At 40.6% G+C, this 19592-nt stretch overlaps 1 protein-coding gene across 3 annotated transcripts in view; it reads left to right on the plus strand.

The window, feature by feature from the left end:
• The window catches only part of LOC128839711 (PAX-interacting protein 1-like), a 152509-nt gene that overhangs the window by 122493 nt on the left and 10424 nt on the right, over positions 1-19592 (plus strand). The window contains exon 1 of one of the 3 annotated variants that reach the window (XR_008445507.1): positions 13719-13825. The exons of the other annotated variants lie outside the window; for them this stretch is intronic. The gene's annotated coding sequence lies outside the window, so the exon portion shown is untranslated. Of the gene's footprint in view, positions 1-13718; positions 13826-19592 lie in introns of those variants that run through there. 3 annotated transcript variants of the gene reach the window in all.

The raw sequence follows: 19592 nt of genomic DNA on the forward strand, positions 1-19592 counted from the left end.
GCAGATTCCTCTTGCAGAAGATGCAAAGGAAAAGACTGCATTCTCTACACCAGAGGGTCTTTTTCAATATACTGTCCTTCCTTTTGGACTACATGGGGCCCCAGCTACCTTCCAGCGCCTCATGGACAAGCTATTACACCCGCATAACAGTTATGCTGCTGCCTACTTGGACGATGTGGTCATTCATACCCCAGACTGGAAAACCCACCTGGAGAAGGTGGAGGCAGTCCTCGATACCTTCAGGCGAGCTGGCCTTACAGCAAACCCTGCCAAGTGTGCTGTAGGGTTTACAGAGGCCAAATATCTTGGCTACATTGTGGGAAAAGGTCTGGTAAAACCCCAAGTGAACAAGTTAGAGGCCATCCAAAATTGGCCCCGACCAAGTCGCAAGAAACAAGTCTGGGCGTTCCTAGGTTTGGTGGGGTATTACCGATGATTTATCCCCCACTTTGCCACAAGGGCAAGCCCCCTGACAGACCTAGTGAAAGCCCATGGACCTGATCTGGTGAGATGGGCTGACGCAGCAGAGGAAGCATTCACAGACCTACGGACTGCCCTCTGCAATAACCCTGTACTGATAGCCCCTGATTTCACCAAGGAGTTTATCCTGCAGACGGATGCATCGGAAGTAGGGTTGGGGACTGTTCTATCACAGATCGTCGGGGAGAAGGAACACCCAATTCTATACCTCAGTCAGAAACTCCTTCCAAGGAAACAAAAATATGCAGTGGTGGAGAGCGAATGCCTCGCTGTAAAATGGGCCATGGAAACATTGCACTACTACCTGCTCAGGCGCAGATTTGGCCTCGTGACCGACCATGCCTCTCTTCAATGGATGCAGTGGAACAAGGAGAAGAACAGAAGGGTGACCAGATGGTTCTTATCCCTCCAACCTTTCCAGTTCCGTGTGCAACACAGAGCAGGGAGCCGTCATGGCAATGCCGATGGCTTGTCACGTGTGCACTGTCTGGCGTCCCAAGCTGCCCAACCCCTTGGCGTTGAGCAGGGGGGAGGGATATGTGACAGACCCCGACCAGTGGGGTACAGGAGTCTGGTAGAGGGCAAATATACTGGTCACTGGATGAGTCGTTTTCTGTTCCCTGAGTAACCAGAGCAGGGGCTGCACTAGAGTAATCAGGAACCTGCTAGAACCAGTTAAGGCAGGCAGGCTAATTAGGACACCTGGAGTCAATTAAGAAGCTTCTAGAATCAATTAAGGCAGGCTAATCAGGGCACCTGGCTTTTAAAAAAGAGCTCACTTCAGTTTGTGGTGGGAGTGGGAGGAGCTGGGAGCAAGAGGCGCAAGGAGCTGAGAGTGAGAGGGTGTGCAGCTGGAGGACTGAGGAGCACAAGCGTTATCAGACACCAGGAGGAAGGTCCTGTGGTGAGAATAAGGAAGGTGTTTGGAGGAGGCCATGGGGAAGTAGCCCAGGGAGTTGTAGCTGTCATGCAACTGTTACAGGAGGCACTATAGACAGCTGCAGTCCACAGGGCCCTGGGCTGGAACCCGGAGTAGAGGGCGGGCCAGGGTTTTCCCCAAACCTCCCAATTGACCTGGACTGTGGGTTCTCCCAGAGGGGAAGGTCTCTGGGCTGTTCCCCAACCCACATGGTCAGGGCCGGCTCTAGGATTTTTGCCGCCCCAAGCAAAAACAATTTTGGCCACCCCCCCCGGTTTTTTCTTACCCCACCCCTGACCCCGCCTCAACTCCGCCCCTTCCCCAAATCCCCAGCCCTGCCTCCTCCCCCTAGGCTCTCAAGCCTAGGAGGGAGGAAGGGAGAGGGAGAAGCAGCGCATGCGCCGCGGCCACTGGGGGTCTCCCATCCCTCTCACGCTCTCAAACCTGGGAGGGAGGGGGAGATCCCGAGCGGCTGCGGCGTGCGAAACAGCTGATTCGTGTGCCGCTGCTCGCCCTCCCTCCCAGGCTCTCAAACCCGAGAGGGAGGGGGAGATCCCGAGCGGCCGTGGCACGCGAAACAGCTGATTCGCGTGCCGCTGCTTTCCCTCCCCCCAGGATCTCAAACCCGGGAGGGAGGGGGAGATCCCGAGCAGCCGCGGCGCACGAATCAGCTGTTTCATGCGCTGTAGCCGCTCGGGATCTCCCCCTCCCTCCCGGGTTTGAGAGCCTGGGAGGGAGGGCGAGCAGCGGCGCGCCAGCAGCAGCGGAGGTGAGTTAGGGCAGCCGGGGCACATTTTTAGGGGCGGCATGGACCACTCCAGAATGCCGCCCCTAAAAATGTGCCACCCCAAGCACCAGCTTGTTTTGCTGTGCCTAGAGCCGGCCCTGCACATGGTGAATCTCTGAGGCAAGAAAATCCGCCAATAAGCGCAGGACCCACCAAGATAGAGGAGGAACTTTGTCACAGTTTCAATACAGATGAAACATGCCTTTCCCCAAACCATAAGTGTATCTTTGTCTTGGGAGGAATGACCCTCTACTTCCAGAGATGCCAAATTGTGATCCTGTCACTCGCATTGGGTTATTCTGTAAGAAAATATTAATATGAGTGAGGGGGTCATATTCTGGTCCTTTCAGAATACACAAAGGAGCAACCAAAATTTATATAAATGTTTTTAATTTTCTTAAAAGGCATTCGTTTTTGACAAAGCTTTCTCTTTATTTAGAAATACAGTAGATAGTATCCTCACTTTATGTGGATGAATCACATCCACATCAATAGTATAGCTCTATCTCAAACAGTATTTGAATAGCATATATTTTCAAATTCTGTCCTTTCTTTGTCCCCTTGCTAGTTTTTAAATTTTCTGGTTACTGGAATCCTTGCCATTTGATTTTTTTCCTTTTATGACTCTCCCCTGTGAAGTTGGCTGTCAAGTGATTTTTTTTAAGGCATGGAATTGAATAGGACTGATTTGGCTATCATTTAGGCAAACAGCTCTCTAAAAATAATTAGAGTTCAAAGAAGTCTGTTAACCTCACAGGTCTCTATGCTGCAAGGTCCTCTATGTATGGAGAGTAAGATAGATCTAGTATGAAATTCTAGTATCTCTCTCTCTCTCTTTCTCTCTGTGTGTATATATATAATATCTTTCTTTATAGGCTATATATCTTTCAATATGAATGTATAGGCTGATCTCTCCATACATATCTTCTATATAGATTAGATATGTATTTATTTTGGAGAGTTCTTGAATCAAAATTTTATTTTCACTCCTTAAGTTTGAAACCAGCCTGTAGTAGCTACACTGACAGCTAACCAGTGTGCAGAGGAGATCCATATGGAAACTGCACAAAGTGGTGGGTCCTGGATTCAAACTTTAACAAACAAGCTGGTAGTCTTTCTGTTTTTGTTTTAAGTATGTTTATCCCTCTGTTCATCCTTTTAATTCAAGTTTGGCTCATGTTAATTCTTGAGCTACCAGCTCTTCATCATATCTGTAAAAAACAATCCAAGTCTGAGAAATCTTAATCAGTATCATTAGCTCACCTTTACATAAGTCTTCCATGTCATTGCTACTGCATCTACCCACATTTCTGATCCAATACAGTGGCCACCATTTTTCTCTTGAACAGAATTTGGGGTCTGAGAGCATTTTGAGAGAAAAGTCAGATTACAAAATGCCTCTGTTTGTTTCAGCCCTGAAACTAAGTACTGATTCATCTCAGCATTTCTACTCATGCTTACCTTTAAACACGAGTGGTACTATCTGTTTCAGTTTGACTACTCCTATGCTTGAAGTTATACAGGTGCATAAGTACCTTGCAGAATTAGGGCCATAATGTTTTTATTTCAAATACCAGTGAACTTTAGGCCTGTTATTTTAATATATTCTCTTCCTCTTCACTGTTGCTTTTGTTGCAGGGATTTCTAAAAGTAGACTCAAAGCGGGATTGTATATGTTCTAAGTTTTGATGTTTTAAGTTGTCTTTTTTTTCAAAGGACACAATCCAATGGTGAGACATTCTGTAACATCCACTCCTACTCAATAAACTGTAAACCCAATGTTCAGACTCAGAAAAATATTCCTTTGCTGAAAAGAGACCTCTGTTGGAGGAGGCTTCAGTGTGCATACTTCTGGATTAAATTAAACGTTATATTCTGTAGAGAGATTAAAATCCATGGCAAAAAATCATGGAATTCCCAGAATTTGGAGGCACATGAATTTACAGTCTGGTGTTTATAATGATAGAATTTTATTCATTTTGACAGAAGCAAAAAATGACACAAATATGAATCAGTGAAATTATTATAGGCCAGATTGTCCCACTCTTACTGATGTTGATTTCACTGAGACTACTAGAGTGTGAGCAAAGATGGCACAATCTGGCCCTATATATATTGCAGGGCTGGGGGGTTAGTGGAGTACACTTCTCTTGTTCGTTGTGTTAATGCAGTGACATTGCAATGTCAATCTTTGTAAATTTGTCCAATGCTGAAAATTGGTATCTGAGACTCTCAAATGCATGAATATGTCTGAGTGTAAGTTTAATTTTTTCAGATTTTCACAAATAGGAAGAACATTTCCCCTCCAAAAATAATCTAATTAAAATGTAAGCGGCAAGTGCACAACATTTAATAGGGTTGGACAGTACATTATGCAATCAGACGATTTTTAAAATAGAAAAGCTGGCTAGGCAGTTGGCTAGTTAATATTCTTCTCTGTTTAACTGAAATCACATGCTGCTTTGTGCTGTTAGCAAGAATTGGGTTCCTCTAGGTGAGATTCAAACTCAGCCTCACTATGACAGGACACTAGACCTTGTATTACAATCCTGTAAATATTGTTATGCCCAAGTATGTCTGGAACTATTGATCATATGGAGTCACAAATGCAACACATATGCCCCTTTTGCTTTTTCTATCCTATAGAGCTTTCAGTACCAGTATTTAAATACAAGAAATTTGATCCTCAAACTCATCCCCAAAATACAAATCTCCTTTCTGTTAAAATTTAGAAGCTCCATTATATGGAAAATTGAACAATAATGTGTCCTGGGAACTAGTCTTCAAGAATTTTGAAGTCTGCTGTTTCAAAACTTGACCAATACAGTAGGGTACTGATTTTCCTGGACCTTTAACAGAAAAGCCTGTGCCTCAAGGGCATAGACTGAAAATAATTGTAACTGGCAAACCCAAATTCTCACCTAGGATTAATGTTACTATCTAGAAAAAGGATATATTGAAATACTTGCTCAATTTCCCTCCCCCCCAAAAAATGAAGTTTCAGCACAAATTAATCTCATTTATTCTGAGTTCACAGTGTTCTGAGAAATTTATCAATAGAGAACTCTGCAGTCTATGAGGTCTCTAGAAGCTCACAAAGTGACATGAGCCTAATAAATGATCTACCTCTCAGCAGGGTTGCCAATTTTTGCAAGCACAAAAGCAGACACCATTCTGACAGAAACTCAGTATTGAATCTAGAAAGGGCCTTTTCTTTGTTACTTGGTATAGTCATTGAGTATCCTGTTGTTGTTCCCCAGAGCTCCCAGTATCAGAATAGCGAGAAGAAAAAACAGGATACACTTCTTGTTCTGTCTTATTATTTATTTCTATTTTGGAGTGTCTTGGAGCCTCAGTTATGGACCAGGACCCCATTGTGCTAGGTGCTGTACAAACACAGGAGAAAAAAATAGTCCCTGTGCCAAAGAGCTTGGAATCTATGTATAAGTAAGAAACAACAGGTGGATGCAGAGATACAGCTGATAGAGCATTAGGAATTAATGAGACACTATTGGTCAGCATGATCGGCAGTTGTCACAGAACACCAGCTGCCTAACCATTGTCAAGCTTTTGCTTTGCTACCTTAAGTGAGCTAATATGACTAACAGCTGTCTATATAACAAAAATGTGATTTACAAATGGAGGCTCTGATTCAGAAATGCATGTATGCTTAAACCTACCTATACTCAGGAAAGTATTTAAACACGTGGACTTAAGTCTCATTGTGAGTTCAGTGGGCATTAACAATGTACTTAAGGGTCATTCTGGATTTGTCCCATAAGCAACAAGTTCTGCTTGCTTTCATTAGCAAGGTCATGTTACTTCTCTTTTGTGAGTATTCAGACAGTGTCAGGTATTCATGAAAATGTTCAAGAATCCCCCAAATGTCATGACTCTTAGAAAAAAATATTTTTAGAATGAATTTGAAAACTTAGATGCCAAGGGTATTGTTCACCAGTCATTGGTCATTTTTTGTTTAATAAAAGCTTCAGTCATCCAATCAGGGGACATAAACAAATCTTATTTGATGTGAGTGACCACCCATATGCAACCAATAATGAATAGTGAACAGATCAGCTCATGAATCATTAGAAATGGAGAGAAGAATTACATTTGTAGCAAATAATTCAGTCAGGTCTAATAACTACTTTTAAATTTAGAACAATATGAATTAATAGAAAATAAGCTTTCTGAAGAGCAAAGTAAAGAAATCTGGAGATTTGGATATATTTTAAGCCAGGCAGAATTAGGAGCTGAAATGGAGAAGGAGACTCAAGATTTATGTGCTTCTAGAGAGAGGATTTTTTTTTCTTTCTCCAGAGACTTCATCCCAGCCTCTTGCTTGGCTACTATATTCAGCTGTGAAGACAGACACACATACTTTACAGATATAACTACTTGATTTAGAGCTCCAAGTATCTTGTCCACAAACAGATAGATATCTAAATTCTATTAGTTCCAAATAATTGTGCCCACACAATTCTAGGGTTGGAATTAGAGGCCACTTTAAAAAAAAAGTGTTCCTAAAAAAATACATGGCTAAAAAACCTTTAAAATTAAATGACACACATGACAACTGATGCATTAAAATCCTGATGGGTGAAGGCAACACTTAGTTTCTACTACAGCGAACTTCTGAGTCTGGCTATAAAACCATGAGGCTGGAATTCATCTCTGCAGAGTCAAGAGCCAATAATACTAAGAAGAACTTTCATTGTGACTCGTGGAAAAATAGACATTAGTCTTCTCTTCAGTGGGGATGGAAGTAGTATATGTTCCTTTCCTTACCTAAAAAGTTAACTGTATCATTTCCCTTTCTTCTCGCTCATTCCTTTTGTCCCCATTCCTGATAGGCATATGTAGATTTTTGCTCATTTTAGGATGACATAATCTTGTGTAATCATAGGGATTTCTGCACATACGAGATTCCCCGTATGACCTGGTATCAAATGTTGCAGATGAGCTCCTGATGAAGATGTTTAAGTGGAGAATGCAGAGATTGCCAGCTTTCCCTGTGATTGCAGTAGTCCGGGGGCATATTGGTATTTCCCACACTCTGATGCACGCTGTTCAGGAGCCTTCTTCTTTTTTCCTCAGTCATCAGTTTTTCCAGCAATGTTGGTTCTTCCTGTTGCTACTCAGATGAGGGGGTGGAAATTCAGTGGATGGATGTGCCTGGAACTTGCTGGAGTAGCTGGGTGGGTGGCTGTGCCTGGGTTGTTGCTGGGGCAGCTAGTTGAGTGGGGAAATGATTATTTCTGCTGTGCCTCATCTACTGCTTTACCACTCTCACACTTGCTGCTGCATATAGTGGCTGCCACCCAGGAAGGGGAGCAGGGAGCAAGGGGAGGGATGCAATGAAAGAGTGCCTTTGAATCTGAGGTTTAGGGGATTGTTGGGTGTCTCAAGAAGGTTCTTTCCTTTTTAATGGAGTGTATGAGGTCATTGTCTGCCAGGTTTGTGTCCTTGGGATATCCTTTGCATTAATCCCATTTTTCAGACCATAAAATCTCTCTAAAATTGGGGGAGTGAAGAGGTTATTTACCTTTCTCTGAATCTCTGTTGAATTCATCTCTGCAATTCTAGTAATTACTTCTCATTGAGATGCTTTATTGTGAAGACATATAACTGAATACTCTCTCATGCCCACTACAAAGGCATTACATAGTACAGACCATGGCTTGACTCACTGTACTTTGCAAGTCTGAAACTTGGTTCCCTTAGAGATCATTGGGAACTGTTTGACATCAGTGGGAGAAGAGATTCTGCTGGATGACACATCAGTGCAGTGACCCATTGTTCTGCCAGAGAGTCTATAAAAGAGAAGCTTTTACATTCAGCAGCTGTAGTCCTGACACCAGTTTGTCTCTCCAGCAGATGCATCAGCTCTGTATCTGTTTTCTATACATTCCAATTTAAGCTAGTATTTGCTGCCTATGATATGGCTTAGAAAAAGGATATTGTTAACTTGAAATCACATTTCTGTCTGAACTTTAACACCTACAGTAGTTACAAACAACATGTAGGATTACTATAGGCCAAAGAAGTTAGCGGGGAAAATTCTCTAATTTTTTTCAGTTTGTTTACTTTGTGCATTTGATAGCACTTTGTGTTTCAGTGGCTAAGATTTTCAAAAATAGGAGCCTAACATTTGACTCTTAAGTGCATAATTAAGCTCCTACAAAAGGGCCGAGCATCCAACAGCACCCAAAGAAACTGAATGGGAGCTGGTGGGTGTTCAACACTTTTGAAAATCAGGTCACTTACATTGGAGCCCATGTAAGGTTTAGGAGACTAATTTCAGGCACCCTGCTCTGAAACACATGGCCACTGTCAGCATTGTACAGTCAGTCAGGGATCCGTCCTGCAAACAATCATGAGTGTAACTTACTTGTTTAAACATTTGTAGGATCTGGCCTTTAGACAGTTTCTCCCTTGATAAAAAGATCCTTTATAAATACCAACAGTGGAGTGTGAAAATCCCTTCCAAAAATATTTTAAAGATTTTTTTAATGAAAAATGTCAAGTCACATCATTTAGAGAGAGCTCTGTCAAAGTGGATTTTTTCCAAAAGAATTAGTTCATTAAAAAAAAATTTAAGTTGACAGAATACCTTCAAAATACAGCGAGTATGTCATTTTTTCTTCTATTGGCTTATTCTGGTACAGTGCAAAAGCTAAAAAAATCTGTGTTGCCACAGCACACTTGAGATGAAATGTTTGTAGGATGTATTTAAACAGTCTCCATGTTTAAACAGTGAGTGTGTAGATTTTTGACAAACCCCTTGTTCTGTCCCTTCCTGCCACAACCCTTCCATATGCTTCTGAGAAGAGAGCCAATTAGAGACTGCTCTGTGATGTGCTAGGCTTAGAGGTTCCCCTTACCTCATCCAGAACTGCAGCACCCTGTTATATTTTGGGTCCTTTGTATCCATGCAAGGAGACAGCAGGATTTCCTTCAGAGAAGATATATTTGCAACAATAGGGAAGACCACAAACAATATCTCACTATCTCTGACAATGTGCGCATATGTAAGAAGTCTAAAACAAACCCCAAATAGTCATGTACATTTTATCATGCTTAAATAAATTGCATTTCTCAGAATTAAAGCCCTGTTTTTTCAATAAAGCTGTTTATCAAAATAAGAAAGCAATGATAATCTGCACTTTCCATCTGCCAATATGTTTTTATAATTCTTATGGATCAAAATACAACAAAATAGATGAATGGAAATACAAAATGGTATATTTATTTAGTGTCAGCAGGATGGAAGACACTTCTCAGAGAGGTCTGAGGACAAGTACCCTGCCCCAAAGAGCTTACACTCTGAACAGATAGACAATGTATACATGAACAAAGAGTCAATGTGTTGTAATGAAAAGCAATGCAATTAAATGGCCAACTTTAGCATGTGATTTTACAGTTCCATAAATTTTATTTTGTTTGTGGTTTTTGAGTTCTTTGGATTTTTGGTCATCCCTACTAATTGGTGCTTCTCTGCAGGGAGGACTACTGTCTGAAACACTTGAAGCAAGTGAGGGTAGATGCACGGTCAGCTGGGTCAGAGCCGGAGACAAGGGAGGAGAGATGATAGAAGAAGACGACAATGGAGATTTCACTTTTTGTAATCTTGTTTTCTTTACATGACATACTTTAATCAAGCATCTAGGACATAAGTCCCCTACCCTGCAAACTATTCCATACAGTTCTGCCCTTGCACCTATATGGAGCCTCATTGACTTCAGATGGGCTGTGAAGAGGCAGAGGTCTGTCCGTCTGGACCAATTTGCAGGATCTTGGCCCATGGTTCTGATTCAGCCATATATTAAACACATGCCTAACTTTAAGCATATGGGTAGTCGGTCATTGAAGTCAATGAGACTAATCACATACTTAAAATTAGTCCTATGTTTAATTACTTTTCTTAATCGGGACCTAGGTCAACAATTGCCAATAAACATGTAATTGAATCAGGAGACACTATTAAAATGTCATCATTTGAAAACAATTACCACACATTTACTATAACTATCCTGTGTCTAAAAACTGAGTCTTATCTGTGATGACAATGTGGCAACTTATGTCAAATTCAGGCTGTTTCATGGCAGGCATAGTTTAAATGAAGGAGAGATATCGGGTTCAAACACTAAGTAATTATTTCAAAAATCAAGTATTTTATATCAAACATTCATTTTCCAAAATGAAGGATTCTCCATCTGCTAAAATCTGTCACCATTTGTATACACAACAAAGAGAGAGAGAGAATGATGCAACAAAGGGAGACAAAATATAACACTTACCTAAACATTTACAATCCAAGAGAATTGGAGAAAATATGATCAGTTGCTGTTGTCCCCAAGAATATGCTATATACATCATTCGATATCTGTTCATTATAATGTGTTGCAGTTGTGACAGAAGGTTTTCACAGGGTGGATGGTAGCATGTGAAATCTAGAAACTGGTTGATGCACTGGTTGCCTCCTATCTAACCCTCTTTAATATCATTGGTTTGAAAGTTTGATTCTGGCTCAAATGTTTTTGAGTTTGTGTTCCACCTAGGCAAGACTGTGAAAAAGTAACAAAGAAGGAAATAGATGAAAGAAAGAAATGTGACGGGCCCAATTCAGGGATGGGAAAACAGCTGAATATTCCTGGCTGAGGATTCCATTGGCATGAGGGATTCACCAGCTGACTCCTCCTGTACCAACCTCCCTTGCAGTCGTTGGTGACAGGGTATGTCCTAGAGTCATGAATATCTGTGGCCTGAGTGTCACACTGACATGGCAATTATTGGCTTCCAGTTCCAGATGACCCCCTAAATTATGCCAGGGCTGGTACAGTACTGACCCCAGAATCAGGGATCTGCAACTAGCTTCTTCATAGTCTCCACTTTGAGCTTAGTTTGATATGGCTACAAAAATAAAGTGAATGCACTCTTGGTTAATACATGCGATTGCATCATATCACAAAACTAAACACTGGCTCAGATATAATCACCATCTGGAATATTTTATGCAGTTCTGGGCAACCTTTTACTAGATAGATATAGACAAATTGGAGGAAATTCAGAGGTGAGCATCACAATTATCAGAAGGCTGAAGGCAATGACTTGTTATGAAAAAAGATTACAAGAACAAAATTTGTCTTGGCTTGGGGATGGGGAGGCATAATGACTAGTGCTTGGCAGGCAATGTATTTTTTTCCATCCAGTGAGAATTTTCAGGATTTTGAAATTATTTCCTGTCCCCAAAAATTCAAAATTTTAAATTTTTGCAAACCATTTTTTTAATCTAGTCAATTGAAGTGGATACCTACTGACCGCTACACTTACCTACATGCCTCCAGCTTCTATCCAGGACACACCACACGATCCATTGTCTACAGCCAAGCTCTAAGATATAACCGCATTTGCTCCAATCCCTCAGATAGAGACAAGCACCTACGAGATCTCTATCAAGCATTCTTAAAACTACAATAACCACCTGCTGAAGTGAAAAAACAGATTGACAAAGCCAGACGAGTACCCAGAAGTCACCTCCTACAAGACAGGCCCAACAAAGAAAATAACAGAACACCACTAGCTGTCCCCTTCAGCCCCCAACTAAAACCTCTCCAGCGCATCATCAGAGATCTACAACCTATCCTGAAAGATGATCCTTTACTCTCACAGATCTTGGGAGACAGACCTGTCCTCGCTTACAGACAACCCCCCAACCTAAAGCAAATACTCACCAGCAACCACACATCACTGAACAAAACTACTGACCCAGGAACCTATCCTTGTAACAAAGCCCGATGCCAACTCTGTCCACATATCTATTCAAGTGACATCATCATAGGACCTAATCATATCAGCCATACCATCAGGGGCTCGTTCACCTGCACATCTACCAATGTGATATATGCCATCATGTGCCAGCAATGCCCCTCTGCCATGTACATTGGCCAAACCGGACAGTCTCTACACAAAAGAATTAATGGACACAAATCTGACATCAGGAATCATAATACTCAAAAACCAGTGGGAGAACACTTTAACCTGTCTGGCCATTCAGTGACAGACCTGCGGGTGGCTATATTACAACAGAAAAACTTCAAAAACAGACTCCAATGAGAGACTGCTGAGCTAGAATTGATATGCAAACTAGACACAATCAACTCCGGTTTGAATAAGGACTGGGAATGGCTGAGCCATTACAAACAGTGAATCCATCTCCCCTTGTAAGTACTCTCACACTTCTTATCAAACTGTCTGTACTCGGCTAGCTTGATTATCACTTCAAAAAAATTTTTTTTCTCTTACTTAATTGGCCTCTCAGAGTTGGTAAGACAACTCTCACCTGTTTATGCTCTCTGTATGTGTGTATATATATCCCCTCAATATATGTTCCACTCTATATGCATCTGAAGAAGTGGGCAGTAGCCCACGAAAGCTTATGCTCTAATAAATTTGTTAGTCTCTAAGGTGCCACAAGTACTCCTGTTCTTTTTGTTTGTTTTGTTTTGATAACTTCAAAATGTTTTGTTTCAATTTGTTTTAATTTTTCTTACTTTTTTACATTTAAAAAAATTTGACAACCTCTAATTATAATTCATAGCATGTTAGGATAGCCCCTTTGTGCTACTACAGAAGGCAAAGGGCCTCTAATGCCATCTTGGCTGTGTCCCTGAAGATTCCCCCAGTGTAGGCGAGATCTTTGGATGGCACAGAGCTCGCAGTGTGTCTACACCACCTCTCCTCCTGTCCCCCAAAATGGGTTTTTAGAGAAAAGGGGAGATGGGCAGTGATGGCTGTACACTGGCTAAGTGGAATGGCCCCTTAAGGGCCATGGACATCTAGTTACAACTTAAAAGTCGGTTCAGTATGAGCTGTTTCAAGTGTCCCAGGGATCCACTGTATGTAAAGGTGGTTTGGTGCCACCTTTGCCACCATATCCAATCTTACACTGAGTTCAGCTTGGCTGAACTGGAGGATGTGTCCTATGAGCCTACAAATATTTGAAGGATGTAAGCACCAAGGTGGGAGAAGAATTATTTTGGGTGGTATGAAGAGAACTTACTAAAAGTGATAAAATTACAGGGAAAATTTAGGCTAAATGTCAGGAGAAACATCCGAATAGTGAGATGTTATGCTGCAGAATATTTACCCTGTCATTTAACATTTAAAACTAGACTGACCAAAAATAGAAAATATTGTAGGGAAGAACTCTGCACTAATATGGGATGGATTAGATCTAATATGTCTCTTCCCTTTATATTTTCCATGGTGTATAAATGTGTAAGGAACCTTTTTTGTTCCACTTTCTTTTGGGGAAAAATCTGATTAAATCGTTTGACTATAGAGCCTGCTATAGACTACTAGTTATCAATAGCAGAATACAACATTTGATAATTCTGATGACTCTTGAAGACAAACACATACTTAATGCATAAAAATAGCACATTGGCACATTAAAATACCTCCTCTGGAATGTGTTTGTCTCAGCTATGCTGGAATGAAGAATTCAATATGATTCATATTTAACACTGAGTCATGCAGAAACTAAGTGAGAATAAATGTTGTGTTTGAGAGTTGAAGATCAGGAAATCTACAACATAATGAAGACCTAGTGGAGAAATCAGCAAGATCAACTCGTTGTAAGTAAGGTCGGATAACATCTTGTCGGATAATAAAAATTAAGCAGGATTAGGCTTGGTGAGTAGTTGGACGCATATTATCCAACAGACAGCTCAAGTCTTGCTGATCCAGTAGTTGTCACTCTGGGTCAGAATGGATGTAATTCACCTGCAAGGTATTAATGGACAATATGCTAATGGAGGTACTGTCTTTCCAGTGAAACATAAAACTGAGATTCTGAGCTTTGTGGTCATGAAAACTTCATATTAATTGAAATATACCTATGCATGTATCTTTCTACCTGTCAAGGATAAAATTTAGAGGCACAAGAGGAATTGTGCAAACATTTGGCATTCTTCCCTTTTTAGCAAAAAATTTTTTTACTATATATTCTGCTTTTTAGATTTTAAATAATTCACAGCTATCATGAGATAACAGCAGATTCCTTGTGTGGCAGATACATATTTGGGTCTAAAATGAGGACAGCTGGAGATGTGAGGCAGAAGCTTGCTATAATTTACTTACTGCCTAGAACCTTGACTATACAAGCAAAAATCCCTATCCAGTTCTTTCCTTTTTTTAGCTGCTGATTTTTTTTTTAAAGTCTTTCAGGAGTGCATGTTTTGAGACTCTGTGATAATTCTAGTCTAAAATCTTTGTCTTCAGGGACAGATCTGTAATGACAGTGGAGTGCATTAAAATTTCTCTCAGTTCATTATCACTAAAAAGCTGTTTTTTCAGAGCCATATTTTCTTACCTTATGAAGATGTTAATTAATTTTGACTAAAATTCCCAGTTAATTAGTAGGAAGGGCAGTTACATCTGTTGTGCCATTCAGGTTTCTACTCTTACCAGAAAACATGTATCTGATGATCCTTTGCTATTTGTTTTTTAAATGAGTAATATTCAGGTAACTTTGTAAAACTGAGTGAATGGGTGTACATTTTGTACACTTAGAGTTGAGTGGATAAAAGAAGCTCTTACCTTAACACTATTATTAATAACAGAATAACCATGATGGAGTATGAATGTCTGTGGAATTTAACCTTCTTAAATATAGTTAGGACCATATTATTCCTATCTGTTCTTGCTCCTTCCACCAAGGAGCCTTACCTAAACTGGCTAGAGTATTCACTCTGTGCTTATCTCAGACAGTGATCTGGTGAATTGGACTGTGAACTATAAGTCAGGAGATGTGTTTTCTTTCATCAGCCACTGACGCCATTGCCTGTCATGTTGGGTAACCTTGGTCAAATCATTTCCTTTTCTTCCCCTTCCCATCCTTGCCTATTTGGAATCTAAGTTCTTCTGGGCAGGTTCTGCCTTTTATTATATTTTCTTACATAAGAACATAACATAAAAACAGCCATCGTGGGTCAGGTGAATGGACCATCTAGCCCAGTATCCTGTCTTCAGACAGTGGCCAATGCCAAGTCCTTCAGCGAGAATGAACAGAACAGATAGTCAAAGTGATCCATCCTCTGCCATCAATTCCCAGCTTCTAGCAAACAGAGGTTAGAGACACTTCAGAGCATGACACACACACCACAGTGGGGCCCTGATCTCAGCATGTAAGGGCGTTTTCACAATACAAATAATTAAAAATAAATATTTTTGACTGAAATGAAGCTGAGGGTACTATTAGCATGGTGTGGTCTAATCTAATCCCTGGACAGTTTGTGCTTTCATTATTGTCTTATCGTCCTAATAGGATTACTAACCTATTATGTAGGTGTTTATAAGCCTGCAGGCAACAGAGAGGTTGCTCTGATGGCAAGCTCCTGCTGACCAAGGCAGACATTAACTTTTAGAAGTTTAATTCAATGAAGTGTCACCAGATAACACCTGTTTTGTTTGTATATTATGCTCACAGGCACAGGTTACCTCACTGATTCCCCAGATATTGTTACAGTAGAGTAAAAAGGGGAATGGGAGATGTAGTTTGACCAGGCAACCCAGCCTACAGGGGAGAATGAGAGCATGAGGCACTGAGTGACAACTGAGGAACTGCAACAGCATTTCTCAATTGCATAATTAGGTATTTCAATTTTTATCAAAAATAGAAATTTTGACAAAAATATTTTTCAGTTTTGTCAAATTTTCCACAGAGGGAAAAAACATTTGATACCTCATCTGATGACTCGTTCAGGGAATTTCCAATTTTCCCATGTTAATCATTCTCGTAGTCTTAGGATGAAAAGGTTCACTAATGACTCCAACTTCTCTCTGGCTATTGAGGATCTTCCAGCTTAGACATAATCTCTCTCTTCACCACATGGTAAGAGTGATAAACACATACCTTTCCTCTCCAGATTGCACAAGACATACCAATCAACTTTACCTTCCATCTGACTTACTCCTTGGAAAGCTCATAAAGTCCAGATTTATTATATAAATAAATTCAATGAGACTAACGTCCAAAAAACTAAAAATCAAAGAAGAGAAAAAATTAATGTAAATAGCTTATTTTCTAGGTTTGTATATGGCATATATTGTAATTATGAATAATTTTGTATGCCTTGATGCTTAAGCAGCAATACATGTCTGTTCCAAATCTGCTGATTAAATATTTCAGCCTATGACTTTGGTTTTTATCAGTTTGAAGGCAAATTTTATTGCCCCATAGTCTGAAAAATGTTGACAAAATGGTCTACCTAGCTTGTATATGAATAGAGGTTTGTTTCATGTTGCTAGACCTTCTCTTCTTTATTTTTATTTCATTAAATTAAATTTCATAAGGTTTTAGTACATTTATAAAGTATGACAAAGGTACACTGATCAAAACAAATAAGTATCTCATTGGAAAAATTTTATGTGTAGAACATGTATGTTAGTTCCGATTTAGTGATATTATTAATTATAGTTTTTCTCGCCCTCTGAGCTCTGTACAGATAGACTTCTGTGGTATTTAGTCACTGGCCAGAGTAGGTGGCAGTGTGGAGCTGCCCTGCCCGATCAGGATCTCAAGAGGGGATAGTGCTTCATGAAGGTATTGTATCTTGAGGGTGATGCAATGATGAAGGAGCATATCAGGGCTCCATTGCCCTTCTGCCCCTTTAGGGTGCTCTGAGAACAGACCAAATGATTTCAGGGTGAAATTAACACTGTGTGGAAGGCTGGTGCAAGACTCTAGTACTACTTAAGATGTGCACATAGGGATTGTGTGGGAAATCTGCCACTGAATGACTGCCTAGTAGTGTCTGTGCACCTCTACACATCTTGGGAAGGGTCTCCTTATGGCCCCACGTAGGCTGCTGTGGAAACAGTCCAGGATCAGCCCCTGGGAAGGGTCACAAATAGGGTTTTTGTGGATCCAGTGGCCACAGAATACCATTTTTCCTGCACAAAGGAGCTGTGGCCACTATTCCTGCCCATAGATTAGAATAACAACTGATAGAGAGGAAAGAACGGTGCTATCACCCTACAACCTGGTCCTGGGCTAGGAATGGATTTTCCCTTCTCAACTACCCTGCACAGAGCTGGAGAGGCTGAAATTTGAGTCAATTTCACTTCAAAGGGAACTACAAGTTAAACACCTTTTAGTCTCTCTTGAATGCATCTCTCAGGAGAAAGGCCTGGCTTCCCGCACCTCACTCAGGAAGGCACCTCACAAGCCCATCACTCTTACTGGACCTCTGGACTGTAGCCCCTTTCTTTTATCAACCATGTTAATCTAACAGGCCCAACTGTCTTTGGCATCTGTAAACCCCATTCCCTTGAGAGCCTGTGACAACAGCTGAATAAAGTGTTGCTGCATCTTTTCGTCATTCTGTTAGTATGGCACTCAGCCTCAGTCTGCTGGCAATGCTCTCAGCCCCCAGCCTTTTCCAGGACTGGCATCCTCCAATGTTTGCATCCACCTTTTGAGCTTAGGCTTAGCCTCCAGAAGAGTAAACTGATCTCAGCTTGCCTGGTGGTGGGTATTCCCAAATAGATAGCTGTTCCATTGTTTCCTCCAGGGCTCTTATCTGTGGTGTTTTTAATTTTCCTGCTTGGTCCCTTTAGCAATCCCTTTGGCTCTAACTCGACAGAAGGTGAGCAAATACGCACAGGCATACATTAAAAATAATACAAGATATTTCCCAGTTCATCACACCCGCAATAGTGTTTTTGGCTTTTGCAAAATTTTGGTTGGGGCTTTGGTTTTCGGAATTATAATCAGACAGAGTTCAGATCCATTTCCTATTAGATCTGAATCCTCAGAGATCTAAAGGTGAGAGAGGGCTCAGATCAATAGCTCTGAACTTTTCTTGCCTTCACCAGCAACTCTAGTTACATGTCATATTGATTAAGCCTACTGCATTTGCCAAGCAAGGCTGGAGGCAATGGGGAAAGAAGGCAGCTTTCCATTAGATGTTTTCCTTTTACTTCATATTTGCGCCCCAAAAAGAACAGTTTTGTACATTTCTGAAAGGCATTAAAGCAAATATTTTTGCATAACAATAATAAGTGATGTTGAAAGAGAGAATATTAGCTTACTTACTGATTGCAATATTTACAAAGCTTTCATTGTGTAACCTTCATTACAGGTAAAGTGCATTTTTAGTTCCTAAGATGGGTAATAAAACTAAAATACAGTCAAAGCCATCTCTGCAGTGGTTGTTTTCCATTAGCAAAAATGCTACAATTCCATTAATTATGAATAGCAATAAAATATATAATTCCAAGAATACATTTCATTTAAAAGGCTCTTCTTGCTAACTGCACCACGTGTTTTGAAAATACAGTTTTCACTCATTGCTGATGAGCAGAATGTCTTTAATGTTGCTGGGCGGCGGGAGGGGGAGAAAAATCCAGTTCATTTTTACAATTCAGAATGAGATTTGTGGGTGTTTTACTACCTGCTGCAAATATTAGGTAACACCCCTATCCTCCTTGATATTGAATCTCTTTGCTCTGGTTATTTCCAGCTACTGGAATGGCTCCCTAGGGACATAGATAGCTAGACATAAGTTAGAACAGTTATGAAGGTAGTCTGTCTTATTCTGGGGGACAAAGTGGCCCCAGAATTGGGGAGCATGAAGTTGGCATAAAGTTACTCACTTCTCCCCACTCAGCTCCTGTGCTGAGGATAGCTAAGGCAGATGTGCAAACAGGGCATAGCGAGTATAGATGCAGTGACAACAGTCTATTACAAATAACAATTCATTCTAACATACTGGAATGATAAGCACTATCACATTCACAAGGAAAAGATAATTCTATAACACAACAGACAGTATACTACATTGACTGTGTTTGCTATTGCTGTTTGGTAGGTGACCTAAATTGGTCCCAGAAGTTTAAGGGAGAGTTCCCTTAGGTAAGAAGAAAGGAGAATGACAAAGAGGAGAGTTGACAAACATATATGTGTGGATGTCTGGGGACAGAGGTGATATAGATGTATATTGGTAGGAGATATTTATGTTCTGTAGAAGCTTCTGCTAGAAAAAAACAATTCAGCCAGGAGGTGATTGTCTCTGTCTCGGGACATCATCTGCATCTAATGATATAACAAGCCAGGGTCTTGATCTTCTCTGATTATGTAGTAAAGTTCTTTCAAAGGCCTTATTGATGCTAAGCCTGATTTTCTAATATAATTTAGGCCTAACAAGCATGGCTTGATCAATGAAGCGATGGTGAAATTTAGAGCTTGAAAAGCACATTTACAGATGTCATGCTACAGGGCATGAAGACATTCAAATAACAAAAACAACAAATGTGAAGTTTAGTAAACTTTGATTCCCTTGTATCTGCATTCCTTTTGTATTCAAATACTTTAGTGTTACAATCAAGAATACTTGAAAT

The sequence above is a fragment of the Malaclemys terrapin genome, chromosome 6 (assembly GCF_027887155.1).
Source record: "Malaclemys terrapin pileata isolate rMalTer1 chromosome 6, rMalTer1.hap1, whole genome shotgun sequence".
Lineage (NCBI taxonomy): Eukaryota > Metazoa > Chordata > Testudines > Emydidae > Malaclemys > Malaclemys terrapin.